We start from the raw sequence: 16,628 nt of genomic DNA on the forward strand, positions 1-16,628 counted from the left end.
ATAGGCAATATTTTATTTCAATCATACAACAAAGGAAAGAAAAATGTTATATTCTTATTTTATCTTTAGTTACAGAAAAAACTAGTTTAAAATTTATTGGAGTGAATTATTTATTAACATTGAGTTGTTAAATCTCTAATTTACTGTTAATTAATTATTTAATTTATATTTTCGTGAACGACATCTACGTGACTTTCAAAGCCTAAATTCCCGCGCCCAAGCAGTTACTACCAACTTTTAATACTAATGCCTAACTTTGTCAAAAGTCCACAAAACAAAAAACAAAAAGACATTTGATTTTTCTTGGAAATAAAATACAATGATCACAACAAAACCACCCTTCGCCTTCAACTTCAGTAATGCGTACTCTTTCAAATGAAATTACGGAATTGCCGTAACAGGCGGAAACGCAAATGAGCTCTAAATTCTTGTTAAGTAAATACTTTTTATGAAACTTTTCTTCGCCGTTATTTAAAATAACACGTTCCGGTGTTTCATCGGAAATACTTTTCCCATTAACATTAAGTACGACATCAAAATGTAGGTACTAAGCAAAGTTTGTTCCAAGGTTCATTTGCGATCCAATTTAGCGGAAAATTCTGCGTCTTCGTCTAATTACTTGTCTTTTGCCTTTTGCAAAACCCTTCTCAAGAGAAAGTTAAGTTTGAAACTAGCGGTTATTTTTGTCGAATAAACGATTGTTGGCCCTATAGACCTTTTCAACTTTACTGGGAGACAGTAGAAACGATTTATTAATTTCAGTTCCCGTTTCAATTCCTAGATAAAAGCCAAAATTTAAATTTTAAATGATGGCTGGATTTAATTAAATACGAAAAAGCTTAAAATTAATCTCTGCCCAATTCCTTCAGACATTCACGAGTAAAAAGAGCTCAACAAACAAATGAAGAACAATGGGTCCTCAAAGACCTGTGCTTTTATTGTGAGGTACCCTAAAGTATATACCTACTGAAAGTCTCGATCGAAACTCTTTATATTAATCTTAATTTAGAGTCTACAACTTACTCTTAAAAGCCGCTCAGGGCCTGAAGACGACAGTTTGATGATTTACGAAAGTATTAGATAAAACTCAATTCGAAAGTTTGTAAAGTACTTTCTTTGTAGATATCCGAATTGAATTATCATCCGGTAAACTGCCTTCAAAGGGCCTTTATTTCAAATTTTAGTGAGCCCAAAGCTCTCGTTTTGTGCGTTTGACAATAGCCAATATCCTAGGTTTAGGGACCAAATAAAAGGAATATAGTGGGGGTATCCTTTCATTCGAATTCGCAAACTTAGGTTATAAATATCAGACATTTAATTCTACCCGTCTATTTGATTAGGTTACAATTAGTAGCAAACGGATTAGTACTTTTTCACACAAGAGCACACTTGGTACATAAGGTCGAGAATTTATTTCGCTAATTAATTATTCTATACACGATTTTACACCTCCATCACTCCACCACCTCCTCCACCTTTTTAATACACAAAATATTGAGAACCGCCATAATCTTACGTATTACGTACGTAACGTACGTACGGCTACATATTCATATTATCAGCTCACTGCACAACAACGTAATTGCATTGAAATACTAGTAAAGAAGTATCCCTTTCTCTTAGGAAGTGGCTCAGCAAATCGGCTATAGATGTGCACCATGTACAGATGAACCACCAATAGTGAGATAATATTTTATCAGCAAACAACGAAACGTAACGTCTCCAAAATTGGGGTAATGCTCTGAAATCTGGCACACAACACAATTTCACGTCCTTTAGTTTTAAACCGCTCTCCGGCTCGCAAACAAAAAGGATTAAACCTCGGTCTGGAAATTACATTTGGTCGCTACATTAAAACTGAAGGATACACTTAAAAACAGATTTCACTCTATTTGAAAACGTTTAGAACACAGAAAAACTCTTCTTCATTATTTTACTGTGTATTTTTTTTTTTTTATATAAATTTGAAATTTTTGCTCACTAAGATGTACACCAATCTTTTAAATAGATGTCGAATGTTGTACTTAAATTTAGCGTCCTGTACATCGGCCCCGTGGCGCAAGGGTAGCGCGTCTGACTCCAGATCAGAAGGTTGCGTGTTCGAATCACGTCGGGGTCATTCCCGTTTGACCAGGCTTCGTTTTTTGTATTATTATTGTATTATATTGACTTTCAAAAAGTGCTATGTAAAGGACCTATTTTGAATGAAAAAAAATGAATTGATTTGATTTATTCTTTAAAATTTTACTCATTCTGCTTGCAATAATTCGTAAGTTTTCATGATAACAACCACATAACAAAAGGTACCAATTTTAGTAAAAAAAACTCTTCCTTATATTTAATTCAACTAAAATCAGAGTAAGAGCTTCTCATGGACTTTTTTTTTATTTTTAAACAAAAACAAATATAATACTTAATGTATAGTATAAATTGCATGTCACAATCGCTCAAATAATTTTTATTAGTGTATATGATTAATTTGGTAAACTTTGATCCCGACAGGTGTCGCTGTTATGGGGATGTCTTTTGTAGTAATACAACGTCTGCCTCGTCTCACTAGTGTTATATATAAAATTCTCGTGTCACAATGTTAGTTACCCTACTCCTCCGAAACGGCTTTACCGATTTTCACCAAATTTTATATGCATATTAAGAATCCGCTACTATCAATTTTCATACCCCTAAGTGATAAGGGTTGTTCACCATTAACATTTTGAATTTACTTTTTATTAATCAGTATTACGACCAGTTCTAAATACTGAGCAGCTTACTTTAATGCCAAGATAGCGTATTGGGAAATTTTCTCGTATCTTAAAATTTGCTAAAACTGCAAGAATTCTTCACTTGTCTGTATCATGTATACTAAGCCATCGTAGTATAAGACTAATTTTTTAAATTCTAAAGAGACACCCGTAACTAACACTCAGATTAGTGGATTATACCCAAAATTTTATAATTCTTTCAATAGGATTAGCACCTATACCTGCGTAAATATTTAAAAAAAAACTGAGCTCGTAATATAAAATTTGTTTACCAAAAATTCGGGAGTAAATGCGTGTTTTGTGGCGAACCGGTCGGGGTTCCATACGAGCGAGCAATTTGGGACGATTAAACTGGGAAGCGGTGTGTGCCGAGTATAGCGCGCTGTGTGAGCATTTTAGCAATGAATGCATTAAAGAAAAAAATACCATTTCAAAATATTTTTTGCAAAAGGATTTTTGTATGACGGTTTAGGATTATCCAAGTGTTAGGAATGATGGTAAGAGTAAGCAAATTTAATTGTCAAAAGCGGGAATTAACTGAAAGTGGGCGTATAAAAGGGCACTGTAGATCGTCTACTGGGTAGTTATTTTCCGATCTTTGTAAAGAGCGTTACTCTGCCAGTGTTGTTGCTCATTTGCGTTTAATTGTTTTTCTGTTAATTTATTTAGAAAAGTTAAGGTTCTCAACTTACAAAAAGTTGGTTTTTAAATAATTTCTTGACGATATTCCTAGCACAAGGTTAATAACAGGATAAAAATTAATTGAAAAACAGTTTAAAAAAATATTCGTAGATTTTGTAGCTTATCTACCTACTATGATAAGCTTCATCTTTGGCAACATATTAGTCTCTCTAGTCAGTCTATACTCGCAGTGAGTTATTATAGTAGTGACTTACATGTTATAAAGATATAACATTGAAATATCAATCGAACATGTATGTCACTGTCGCTCGTGGACATTTGTAACCAACCCCATACGTAAAACAGGTATTTTACCTAAAGTCGATAGTAGAATAATAGATGCCGTGATCTTGAAGTCTGAAGAATAATAGATCTTGGAGCCTAAGGTAGTCGCCTTGTATATAAGTCTACCCAAGTGTATAACCCGTATATACCCTTTCAACTGTTTGCACTAGAAATAGGTTTGGAGGTCGTACCCCGGTTGAACCAAAATCATCCTACCTTTAGAAATGCAAGCTGAAGCTAAAAAACAATTAATTACCTAGGCAAATGAAATGATCCTCATTAATTGCACGCCACTAAAAGAAGGATGAAAGAAAAATCCGACCCATTTCCATTGGCCGCTGCACAGAGCGCCGCCAGCAGTAATTGTGCCAAATCACCGGCAAACAAAGCTGCAGGAATAATGGGAAATGATTCCCTAAAACACTTTAGAGGACCGGCTCTATTCATCACGTTTTTTAAATGTTACGACACACACAAAACTCTTTGTGGTGATAAAATGACGATGAAATTTAGTAATTTTATTAGTTTAATAGTTAATCAAGTGATTAAAAGGCAATGTCATGACATATGGTTGATTCTGATCTAATTTGATTTGAAGTTGAATATTGTAGATATATAGAGTGCCATAAAGAGTAATAACTATTAATTTAATATCGGATGAATAGCACGTCTGTTTAATACTTTTATCATTGAAACGATCATTGTAATTGTTGACAATAATTTATTAGTTAATAAGTATAAATCAATAAAGCTTTGTTAAAAAGATGATAACTGAACACGGCACTTTTATATATCTCTCAAAATAACTAGGTATTATGACGTAAAAAATAACTTAAAATATAGTTTTATTCCAGTACTACTTACAAAACTCACACATCGTAAACCTCCGAACAGAGTGTAATAACAAATCAGTTAATGTGAGCATAAATCAGAAACTTAGATCCAAAATTGCGTCTTCCACAGCGACGCCGCAAAATCTTTAAATTTCCCCCGAGGCGGCCATGTTGCCGAAACAAAAATAACTCAGGTGTAACCACAGTACCAAATGACAACTTTGGTAAGATTACTTTACACTAGTCAAATTAATGTACTAGTTAAAATATTATAAAGTTTATTCATCACACGAATTTTAATTACCAAATTCTTAATTTGAAAAGATTAACCTGTCTGTCTATGATGATTGCATTATTAATTGAAATTTGTATACTTTATAAAGATTCTGTTTTCATAACGATGTTCATATTAAAGTTACAGATAGACCTTATAGCGAATAGTGTGTGATAACCCTTAGAAGATAACAGCTGAACATAAACCTACACTAAACAGAAGTTACTACCTGGTTGCAGTTAACCGCAGTAGACTAGTTTTATAGGAGACGCTCCTGCTAAATTTAAATCCGCGTATCCTACGAAATCCACGAAAAGAGTGGGAGTGCAGCTACTTAAGATCAATACCTCGCAACATGAGCTATAAGAACGAATTTTATATCTCTTATCTTGCATGTATCACCAAGAAATCGACAAAAGATCCAAAACTATTTTGTTTGTACAAAATTTCGCGTGAACCAGTGATTTGCGACCATAGGTTGAGAAACGCTGAGTTTCAATATTTCATATTTCAATGGGATATTATATTTAAATGGGATAGTCCATTAGACCTCAGATATACTTCAGCTATTATCGACGACCGTTTCGGATTAGTTATTCAAATTCTGTATTATACTGTTTGGGAAGTATGAAAAACTAAAAAAAAAACATTATTGTACTTCGCTATTTTGTTTTAAGTGCAAATAAAATATTTATTTATTCATTACATACTAAATTCATAGAAATAAATAATTCTATAGTAATGATACCGCTAAATATTACAAAATCAATAAAAATAAATGTATCAACGTGGTGATATAAAGAAAATGAGTTTCAAGAAAAATAAAAAGTTGACCCCGACGTGATTCGAACACGCAACCTTCTGATCTGGAGTCAGACGCGCTACCCTTGCGCCACGGGGCCGATGTGTAGGATACCGAAATATCGTAACACATAAGTAATATGATGTCCATTATGCTCTCTACATCAAAATTTTGTTTTAAATAATTTCTTGTAAAGAAAAGTATTGAGAGTAATGTTTTTGTCGACAATAGCATAGTAATAGTGATTATTATATAGTTAAGATTATTAGCTTCCAATTTACTCATTTCTTGAAGGTTCAATATTAATTTTCAACGTGACTAAACCAAATATAATAATTATACTTGATCAACATTACGTGCGTTATTAGCCGTGGCGCTTTGAAATTATTCGTCATAACTTCTGACGTAGTCTTCGTATATTTATTAAGATGGATCTATGACAGACGAAATTAAATTATTTAGCGTGAAAATATATAAATTACTTATAATTAGGTTCTTAAGTAAACTACATTCACTGTAGCTTGATGGACAGACGCAAATGTAAAACACATTCGTAGCACTGCTACGAACTGCTACGAGACTTCTCACTACAATTCGATATTTCAAACTCCACTTAGGCACATGAATTGAATTATAACCCACTTCACAGTCTCAAGGAAAGTACGTAAATAGCCACGCAACTAATTTATGAAGGCAGTATTTTATCCTATATTTTCGTAAATCATCAAACTGTCGTCCGCAGGCCCTGACCGGTATTAAGGACCAAGTTGTCGAGTCCAAATGAAGATTAATGTTATGAAGCGTTACGATCGAGAAATTCATTACACAACAAATGTACCGAGGTCACGACCTTGGAAGACTCCTTACTCACCCTCACTATGACATTCAGGGACAATTAAATGAGACATATTCTAATGGAGCGTTCCATCGCTTCATTTGTAATGAGACGCTTGTACAAGCTTTTAGATAAGGAGCAACGAAAAAAAGATTGAAGGTTATTTGTTTTATTAAGGGGGCAGTCACGCTACCGGTACCAGGTTATGAAGTCACGCTACCACTGGAATATTAATACTCAATTACTGTTTCTGATTTATGTAAATAGGGAAAAACAGAGGAACATTTGACCTTACGAACTAACAATTACGTCAGAGCAGGGATATGCTCCAGATTCGATTTAGATAGCGAGATTACCCAACGAGCTATGAGGCTATTTTATGCGCTCGGGTAGTCAATTGGAACAGCGAAACTTATGATCGTGGAATCTTTACCAGATATCTACGAATTCAGATTTGTATACGTACCAACCTTAATTTGAAAGGGACTATGTACTCGTATCTCAAAGAAGAACTCATTTCCAGTTTTCTTATTAAGTAATGCAAATAGCAGATGTTTATACAGTAATGCCGGTATTAATTAGCCTCTGTATAATTAGCAAGCAAGAGTGCCTAGGGTCGAGTATTATTTGTATAATTTGCTACCCTGACGCATAAATTGGAAGTTCCCAGATGAAATGCGTGCCTTTCTCTTCAGACGAAAATACATTAGCGCAAAAATCGATATACGGTAGTAATGTATTATTAACCTAAATGTTTATAACAATTTTATTTTTACACTACTGGACATAGATTAGTAAAGATTACTTGCTCCTAACAAGAAAATGTGATCTTTTAATAATTGTCACTGTTAATTATTTTCGTGTTTGAAAAATATTAAAAAAATGTAGTTTTTAGATCATTTACGAATGAAACGATATTTCTTCGCCCTTTTTCGATTTCGTGTCTTAACTGTGCATGTCGGCATTATTCCTCGTAAATTACACCATGAACCCTCGTGAATTACACACAGAACTGTCAGCCGTTTAAGTCATTTCATGGCGTCCTGCAAGGTGTTGAGATATCTAGTTAGTTATCGAGTTAGAGAGTGAGATATCGAGTTAGTTTTTTGAGCACGTGTACGTATGTCTCATTCTTTGGCACCCCCTCTAGCACAAACGAATTGTCGGATTTTATAGTGTGAATTGACGGATCATACATATGAGTTTTTTTTTAAGCTGACGTTTTTATTCTTATTATCAATATTTACGTAAAATAAACAGAGAAATTTATAGGGTATACTTTTAGTTTTTAGTTAAGAATAATTTCGAAGTTAGGGTAACTTACAGAACCGATCCGAAATAGAAAGCTCGTCAAAGTTCGTTTCAATTTTAGGGCATTAAAACTAAAACAACTTTAATTTTATAGTGAGTACAAAAAGTTAATTCGATAAATTCGAGACAAACGAGTGTTAGTCTAGATAGCCCGTAACGCGTAACTCGTATAAAATGTTTTAAGTTAAAAGATATCATCATATACCTTAATATACCTTGTCTTAGCACTTAATATATTCATACAAACTAGAATATATCAGCGCTCTGCTACTTCTAATTTAGAAGCAGGTGTAACTCAAGCACTGCTGCAATTTTACCATAATATAATTTCACTGACATAAAGATAGTATGTAAATTACAATTATCTATTCCCAGTAAGAATACTATTATTAAGGGCTCCGTAGGGAACTAAGACAGCCCAAAAGTACAGTATTTGGAGCCTACTTGTACGTACTGTATACAGTACGTTCAATAATTTACATGCGTACAGCCACTTGTTTGATACTATTGACGGAGTGCCTTTAATGTATAAGCCGACTTGCACTACGTCCTCCGTAAGCGATTCAAAGGAATGCGATTGCGAAGCGATCCGCGGCGATATGCGAATTCAACGCTATGCGATGCGACGCGGCGGCTTGTCATACGTATACGCGAAACTTCACGCAACACAGGTGCTTCTGTTCCGTTTACGAATTCGCGTACAGCGCCCCCGTGGACCGTAAACGTTAAACGTTTTCGAGCAAACGTAAAAACTCATACTAAAGGTACTGTTGGTAATTTCCGCACCGCAGCGCTCTGCGTTTGGATCAAGATCGCTCGCGTAGGACGTAGCCTTAGCGCTCTATGTAGCGAGGGCGCCTGTAATAACAGCGGCGAATCTGTGAAAACAGTCGGGAAAGTGGGCTCAAATGTAATTACGTTTAACAAGCCCCTTGAAAATACATTTCCCGTCAATTCACTGAATTCGTTATTATGTTTAAGTACTTTAGTAGTTATTAGGCTTTTCACAACTATTTCTTTGAGTAATTTCGGTAATCTAATATAAACAAAAACGAGAGTGATTTTTGATATTGGTCTCTTAAGAAATTATGAGAACTGTCTGCCTGCCTGAAATGTAGTTACATTAACAAAAAAATTTATAAGTATAACAATTTATAGTAAAGAACTATTATAACAGATTGTTGTAACATTGGTTCGACTCCGGCGGAACACCTATTTCTACCTAATAACAGCAGTGTTAGGCGCTGCTGTGTTTCAAGGGTGTGGTAAGTGAGACATACTTTTCTGAGGCGTTCAAGCTTAGTCCCCAGGGGTAACGGCGCGTCTGAGGCCGACCTCAGGTAGGATTATCTAATCCTATCTGGGTTTACATTACAGAGGTCCATGGGCGGCAGTAGCCACTTACCATCAGGTGGACTGCATGCTCATCTGCTACTCCTATATTATAAAAAAAACAGCGTGCGGGACAAACTGTGACAATGCGTATTAGAGTGCACATAAATTTAAACAACGTATGTGCTTCTCCCTAAAACTTCTTTTATTTATCATCTCAAGTAATTAAAATATAACACGCGATGCTGTGTCGTCATTTGTTTTTTGACTACTTTGCTGACACGCTGTTGTGTGTAGATACAGCACTTGTTCCCTGTTTCTTGAGTAGTTAGTTACCGTACTCCTCCGAAACGAAAACGAAATTTTATATGCATATTCAGTAGGTCTGAGAATCGACTACTATCTATTTTTTCATACCCCTAAGTGATAAAGGTTGTTCATCCTTAACATTTTTTTATTTATATGGCAACACAACGTTCGCTGGGTCAGCTGGTAACTACGTAAAACCTATATATGTATAACGAAGTAAAGATGAACTCGATATTTACAGAAATATTAATCTACCAAAAACTTTTTAAACGTTCATCTTTGTTTGTGTCATCAGTATTATTGTCAAGTTAATATTATACAAAACCTATAATTAAAACAAATTTAAAATTCAAATTTATTTTACAACTATTTAATATCTCCACTTGTTAATATAAAATAACATTTTTCGACGAACCTAATTTAATATTCGATTCTTGGAATAACTTTAGGGTTATTTTGCGAATATTTAAAGTGGCTTAAGTTCATTAACTTCCGAAGAAACAAGTTAGAATGGGTGTAAATTCTGTTTAACAACTACCTCTTCGTTTGTTTCTTAATGTTTTAATTGCTTTATTACAATAAAACATTTCAGGTTAGAATTAAAGTGATGTAAAATTGCAACAACATTCAGGTAATTGTCATTTATCAAAATAATAGATAAAGAATGGGAGGCGTTTTAATAGGGGGCGCCACTTTGTACTGTTTAGTGATGTTCGCTGGTCACATAATTATTGAAAATATATATACTTGTGGTTGAATACGAGTAGAAGGAGACAAGAGCTCCCTTTTTATGTTTTTCCGAAATGGTTCGTCTTAACTCAAAGCACATTATAATATACAGAGTGATTTTTTCAATGATTTTTGCTTCAAATATTTAAATTAAAGAATTTGGTCCTTATAAGCGATCCTATCCGATAGTGAAATAATATAGGGTGTTTTATTATCAAAACGAACTCTTGGGATTCACGGTTAGGGAACAAGATATTTTAAAAACAAATGACGCAGTTTTATAAAAATCGGCAATACTTACAGTTTCGGATTTGGCCCTGAAGACCGATTTGAAAAAAATCAGAGAATAATTAGTCAAAAAATATAGACCTTATTACGAAAATACAAGCATAAGCAGCAGATGAGAAGCCTAGAACATTTTCGTATAGTTGCCAGATAATTTCTATTCAATGCATTTCAAATGCGTTCCCATTTTTCCATCATTATTTAAATGGATTCAAATGTAATATTCTTTCCAATCGCCCTCCATATAAATGTATATTAATCCATTAATTTGGACAGTCTATCGTCGCAATTTTTACGAGTATTTTGAACATCTTTATTTGAAACCTAATCACAGTTATTGAAGCATTTACTTAACAATGTAAACCAAAATGTTTATTTCTTTAAGAACCTTTCTCCATTAAATAAAGTGATGAACAATAGCTAAGTCCATTTGAAACGTCTCATAAAATTTTCGTTCTATTACTGAATAGAATTCCAACAAGTAAGTCGTACAAATCCCGGGACTTACAAAGCATTAATTACTTTAATCAACGCAATTACACGAACCGGTCAGCGTTATCTCGCCGAGTTTATTTCGTTCTTACAACTTGGAATTATTTATCAAAGCACTTTTGAGATCGCGGCGAGAGTATTGTGATGTCGAATGCTTTTCTTTGTGCCACCGCCCCTTTGTACCCTACGGGTAAACTGGTAAAGGGGCAAATGTTCTATTAATTATTATTATATAAAGTGATAGATTAAACTTCAAATCCTCATTGTTTAGTCGTAAAGGTTAGTTTTCTTCCTTATCTTTTATTTTCTTTATAGAAAGGTTTAAACGCAAAGTCCTAGAAGTGATTCTGATAACTCATATAATACACGTATTGGATTTATGCGCAATAGTTTTTGATAAGTACATTTACCAGTATAAGTCAAAGAGACGCCTTTGAGACGACTTTAGCAAATCACATACATACATATAAGCTTTGATGACATTTGTCATTTGTCAATGTTGTATAAAACTCGTATTTTTCAATATTATTTTATATTTCTTGAAAACCTAGCTATGTTTGTTTATTAGTTTGATTTAAATACGTAATAATATTTAAGTTAACAATAGTAAGCATGGACATTTAATTGTCGATTCTTTGTTTTAGGTAAGTACCTAAGCTTTAGTTGGATATTTTATATGTAAATGTTAATATTGTATTTAATAAATAAACTTTGTTTTAGATGAATCACAGTGTGTTATGCTTCAAAAGAAAATAGCCCCTGATCTTATAAATCGACAATTCATATACATGTGAAAAAATAAAAAAATTGACAACCTATACAATGGAGAAATTAAGATTTGAATTTATTGTAAAAGCTAAACCGGATGATAATAAGACAAATATATATGCCATAACCTCCATTACGGATACACAAAACCAAACTTTTCTTGTGCCTAAAGAGTATCAATCAGTGCATTTACACAAAGAAATATTAAAGCTTGAAATATTTGACAAAATAAAAAATTCTCTCCAGAGAAGGCATGATAAGAGACAGGTTTGGATAACATTAACCAAGGAAATGAAATCAACATATTTAGACGATGGAAACTTACAATTTAATGGGTTTTTACTTGAGAAATTAGAAGAATTTCATGAGACGTCATCAATAGAACCGACATTGTTGAAAAAAGCAGGAAATAAGACGAGATTAGTAGCAGAATTTTCAATAGAAAAATTTTCAAGAAATACAACAAATGTTACACAATGGTTAGATACCTTTGAAAGTGAATGTGCACGTTTACAAATAGATACAGATTTACAAAAAGTAGAAATTCTTAGATTACTATTGGATGATACTTGTATAGATTGGTACACATCAATGATTATCACACATACTATAGATTCTGTTTGGTCTGTATGGAAGAAAAGTTTAAGTGAAACATTTGCTGATAAAGGCTGGTCACCAGTTAGGTATGCTATGAATTTTAAATATATACAAGGATCTATGTTAGAATATGCTTTAAAAAAACAGAGACTGTTACTAGAAATAAACAAATCAATAGATACACAAACCCTGATTTATTTGATTGCCACCGGTCTACCAAACTTCATAATGGACAGAATAGACAGAGAAAGTCTTAAAGAAGTAAATGACTTATTTAACTGCATAAGAGGACTAGAAAGTTTAACTAGAAAACACGATACAAAGAAAGCCTTAAGCACGGGAAATAAATACAATAAACAAGAAATAAGACAAATTGAAAAAAAAACTTGCAGGATTTGTGAGAATAAAGGAAAATTAAATAGATTTCATCCAGAAAATGTGTGCTGGTATAACTATGAAAAAAAAACAACTGATGGCAAAAACCTACATTCTAATTCAATATTAAAAGTTGAATTGAGTAATGAAGATCCAAAAAACTAAAATTCCCTCCACTAATTGAGATTAAGGTGATGTTAAATAATACATTAGAAGCTAAGGGGCTGTATGACCCTGGTTCACGAATAACATTAATAAACTCAAAATTAGTTCAGGTCAAGAATATAAAGCCAAATTATTGTTATGACACAATAAAAACAATAAGTGGAGGGGGTAAAACTAAAGGGTTAGTTACACTGGATGCGGAGTTATTGCAAAAGAAGAATAAAATAAATGCATTTATCTTTGAACATAAGAATTTTGAGTATGATCTAATACTAGGATTAGATTCAATATATAAATTTGGATTGACTCATGATGAGAATTTAAATATCCAAATACAAAAAACAGACAATTTTAAAATATGTAGTAAAAATATGTTTGAAAATAAGCAGACTGAAAATAAGGAAATAAATATAGAAGAAGAGGAATATGAAGTAAATTTTAATGAAGGTATAGATACAAACGAATTTAATATAGATACAGAATACTTAAATACTGATCAAAAAAAACAGATAAACATATTATTGGACAGTTACACGGAAATTTTTGCTAAAAATAAATATGACACTGGGAAAGTGAGGAAGTATGAAGCCTGTATAGATTTGCAAGTTGAAAAATATTGTTATAAAAGACCATATAGATGTTCAGTCCAAGACAAGATAGAAATAGAAAATCAAATCTCACAACTTTTAAGACATGAATTGATTGAAGAATCTTACAGTCCGTTTGCGGCACCTGTCACCTTAGCATTTAAAAGGGACGAAGGGAAAAAAAGTAGATTATGCATAGACTTCAGAGATTTAAATAAAATTATTATACCACAATCACAACCATTTCCTCTCATAGAAGACTTAATAACAAAAACAGTAAATTGTAATTATTTTACAACTCTGGATATAAATTCAGCTTTTTGGTCCATACCATTAAAAATCACAGACCGATATAAGACTGGTTTTGTAACCCAAGAGGGTCATTACCAATGGACCTGTTTACCATTCGGCCTTAAGACATCACCTGCCATATTCCAAAGGATTTTGGGAAATATTATAAGGAAAAATGGACTGACAGGATTTGCAGTGAATTTTATTGATGATATACTGATCTTCTCTAAGACATTTGATGAACATATCACACACTTAAAAAGATTGCTGGAGGCTATTCGAGAAGAAGGTTTCAGGCTAAAATTAACAAAATGTAAATTTGCATCAGATTCTGTTAAATATTTAGGTCATATATTACAAAAGAATACGATTACACCTCTAAAAGACAATTTGAAGTCAATAAAAGATTTTCCTGCTCCTCAAAATAGAAAACAAATACGACAATTTTTAGGAAAAATAAATTTTTATGGAAAATACATTCCGAATGTCTCAATAGTTCTTGATCCTTTACATAGATTGCTGAGAAAAGATCAGAGATTTAATTGGACAGAACAGTGTGAGGATGCATTCCAGAAAATTAAAGATTATCTATGTTCCAAACCAATACTAGCCATTTATGATCCACAAGCACCAATATTTATTTATACAGATGCCAGTGCCATAGGAATAGGAGCAGTTTTGAAACAAATTCAGCACAATGGCGAAGAAAAACCGGTAGCGTATTTTTCAAAAAAATTAAAGGAGTCACAAAAAATTAAAAAAGCTATATTTTTAGAATGTTTAGCCATAAAAGAGAGTATAAAGTTTTGGCAGCATTGGTTGATTGGAAACTATTTTACTGTTTATACAGATCACAAACCTCTAGAGAAGTTAAATATAAGAAACAGACCTGACGATGAATTAGGTGATATGTCACATTATCTGTCCCAGTATAATTGTGAAATAAAATATTTTCCAGGAAAAAATAATACAGAAGCAGACTGTCTCAGCAGAAACCCAGTATTAGACATTAATGAAAATATTGAAGATAACTTAAGAACGGTAAATATTGTTGATATTCATGACATAAAATATGATCAAGCACAAAATTTTCAAATAAGAGAACTTGAGAAGAACATTGTTTTAGAAGATGGAATTTATTATAAGAAAAGTGGGAAAAATAGGAAAAAAATAGTTCTAAGTGAAGATTACAGTAAAGCTATAATAAAAAAAACTCATGACAAATATTGTCATATTGGGATAAATCAAACCGAATCGAAAATAAAACAGTTTTATACAGCACCAAATCTATCAGAAAATATTAAAGATATATGCAAAAACTGCGAGATATGCATAAAAAATAAAACAAGGTTAAATAGAAAATATGGTTTTATGTCGCAATTGGGTCCAGCTAATAAGCCTTTTCAAATAATGTCTCTGGATACAATAGGAGGATTTGGAGGTCAAAGATCGTTAAAAAGATATTTACATCTACTAGTAGATCACTTCACGAGGTACGCATATATCCTATGTTCTAAGAATCAACATGCTCGAGACTTCATCAAACTTATAGAAAAAATTCCTAAAGAAGAAAAAATAGACATATTACTCTCTGATCAATATCCAGCTTTAAATTCGATTGAATTCAAAAAATACCTGAAGAACCGAAATATTCAATTAATACTTACAGCGGTAGACGCACCGTTCTCAAACGGCTTGAACGAAAGACTAAATCAGACTATTGTGAACAAAATAAGATGCAAAATGAATGAATCGAAAGGGAAAACAAATTGGGCAAAAATAGCGGAAGAATGTAGAAATAGATACAATGAAACAAACCATTCTGTAACAGGATTTTCTCCTAAATATTTGCTATCTGGTGAGTCTACAGACTTGTTACCACATGAATTAAAAGTAAAACAATTGTTAACAAAAAATTTGGAAGAAGACAGGAAAGTAGCAATCCAAAGGTCAATAAAATCACACGAATATAATAAAATTTTATTTGCCAAGAATAGATTACAACATGAATTTAAAAAAGGAGATAAGGTATATGTTGACTATGGAAACAAATTAAACAAAAAAAAATTGGATGAAATTAGAATTGGTCCTTTTGAAATTGAAGAAAAAATATCGGATTCAGTTTTTAAAATAAATACTGGTCGTGGAACAAGATCTATTGGACTATATCATGTCACAAAGCTCATTCCTATGCTTGCTGATTTTTAAGTTCTGCAGCTAATTTTTACTGAACATATATTAAAAAAATTGCTTATCAAAGGGGGGAGATATAAGCTTTGATGACATTTGTCATTTGTCAATGTTGTATAAAACTCGTATTTTTCAATATTATTTTATATTTCTTGAAAACCTAGCTATGTTTGTTTATTAGTTTGATTTAAATACGTAAAATAATATTTAAGTTAACAATAGTAAGCATGGACATTTAATTGTCGATTCTTTGTTTTAGGTAAGTACCTAAGCTTTAGTTGGATATTTTATATGTAAATGTTAATATTGTATTTAATAAATAAACTTTGTTTTAGATGAATCACAGTGTGTTATGCTTCAAAAGAAAATAGCCCCTGATCTTATATACATATAATTATGTAGTTTGATCTAGGTTTCTTAAGACACTTATCGTATATTTCCATACCTAGTGAATTTCGTCACGTTTATTTTAAGTTTTTCTTTATCTTCATAACAGTCCACTTTACAGACTGAAGTTGCATTAACAAGCGATTGCCAAATTACATAGTAGAAAATGACCGATTGTATATAAACGTCTTTTTGTGTTTATACAAGTTTCATTTTGAAATTGTGTCTCATTTTTCGCACAGCGTCCAAACTGTTGATAGCAAAACTTCCATTAGGGTTGCATTTATAAAAGTGGTCGTCAGATCAGATGAATCGTATTATGATAGCGGACCTTCTTT

The 16,628-nt window shown here is 32.5% G+C and overlaps 1 long non-coding RNA gene and 2 other non-coding genes across 3 annotated transcripts; 2 read left to right on the forward strand and 1 right to left on the reverse strand.

Annotated features, from left to right (window-relative positions):
* The first annotated feature begins 2,047 nt into the window (after window positions 1-2,047).
* TRNAW-CCA (transfer RNA tryptophan (anticodon CCA)) lies at window positions 2,048-2,119 on the forward strand. Its single transcript has one exon. It is a non-coding gene; the product is annotated as a tRNA-Trp (tRNA).
* Window positions 2,120-5,665: 3,546 nt separating this feature from the next.
* TRNAW-CCA (transfer RNA tryptophan (anticodon CCA)) lies at window positions 5,666-5,737 on the reverse strand. Its single transcript has one exon. It is a non-coding gene; the product is annotated as a tRNA-Trp (tRNA).
* A 5,784-nt stretch (window positions 5,738-11,521) lies between these two features.
* On the forward strand, window positions 11,522-16,294 carry LOC140752328 (uncharacterized). Its single transcript, XR_012103430.1, has 3 exons — window positions 11,522-11,574; window positions 11,651-16,162; window positions 16,239-16,294. It is a non-coding gene; the product is annotated as an uncharacterized LOC140752328 (long non-coding RNA).
* Window positions 16,295-16,628: the final 334 nt, after the last annotated feature.

The sequence above is a fragment of the Epargyreus clarus genome, unplaced genomic scaffold (assembly GCF_041222505.1).
Source record: "Epargyreus clarus isolate Ecla_fem2 unplaced genomic scaffold, WU_Ecla_fem_2.2 ptg000024l, whole genome shotgun sequence".
NCBI classification, from domain to species: domain Eukaryota; kingdom Metazoa; phylum Arthropoda; class Insecta; order Lepidoptera; family Hesperiidae; genus Epargyreus; species Epargyreus clarus.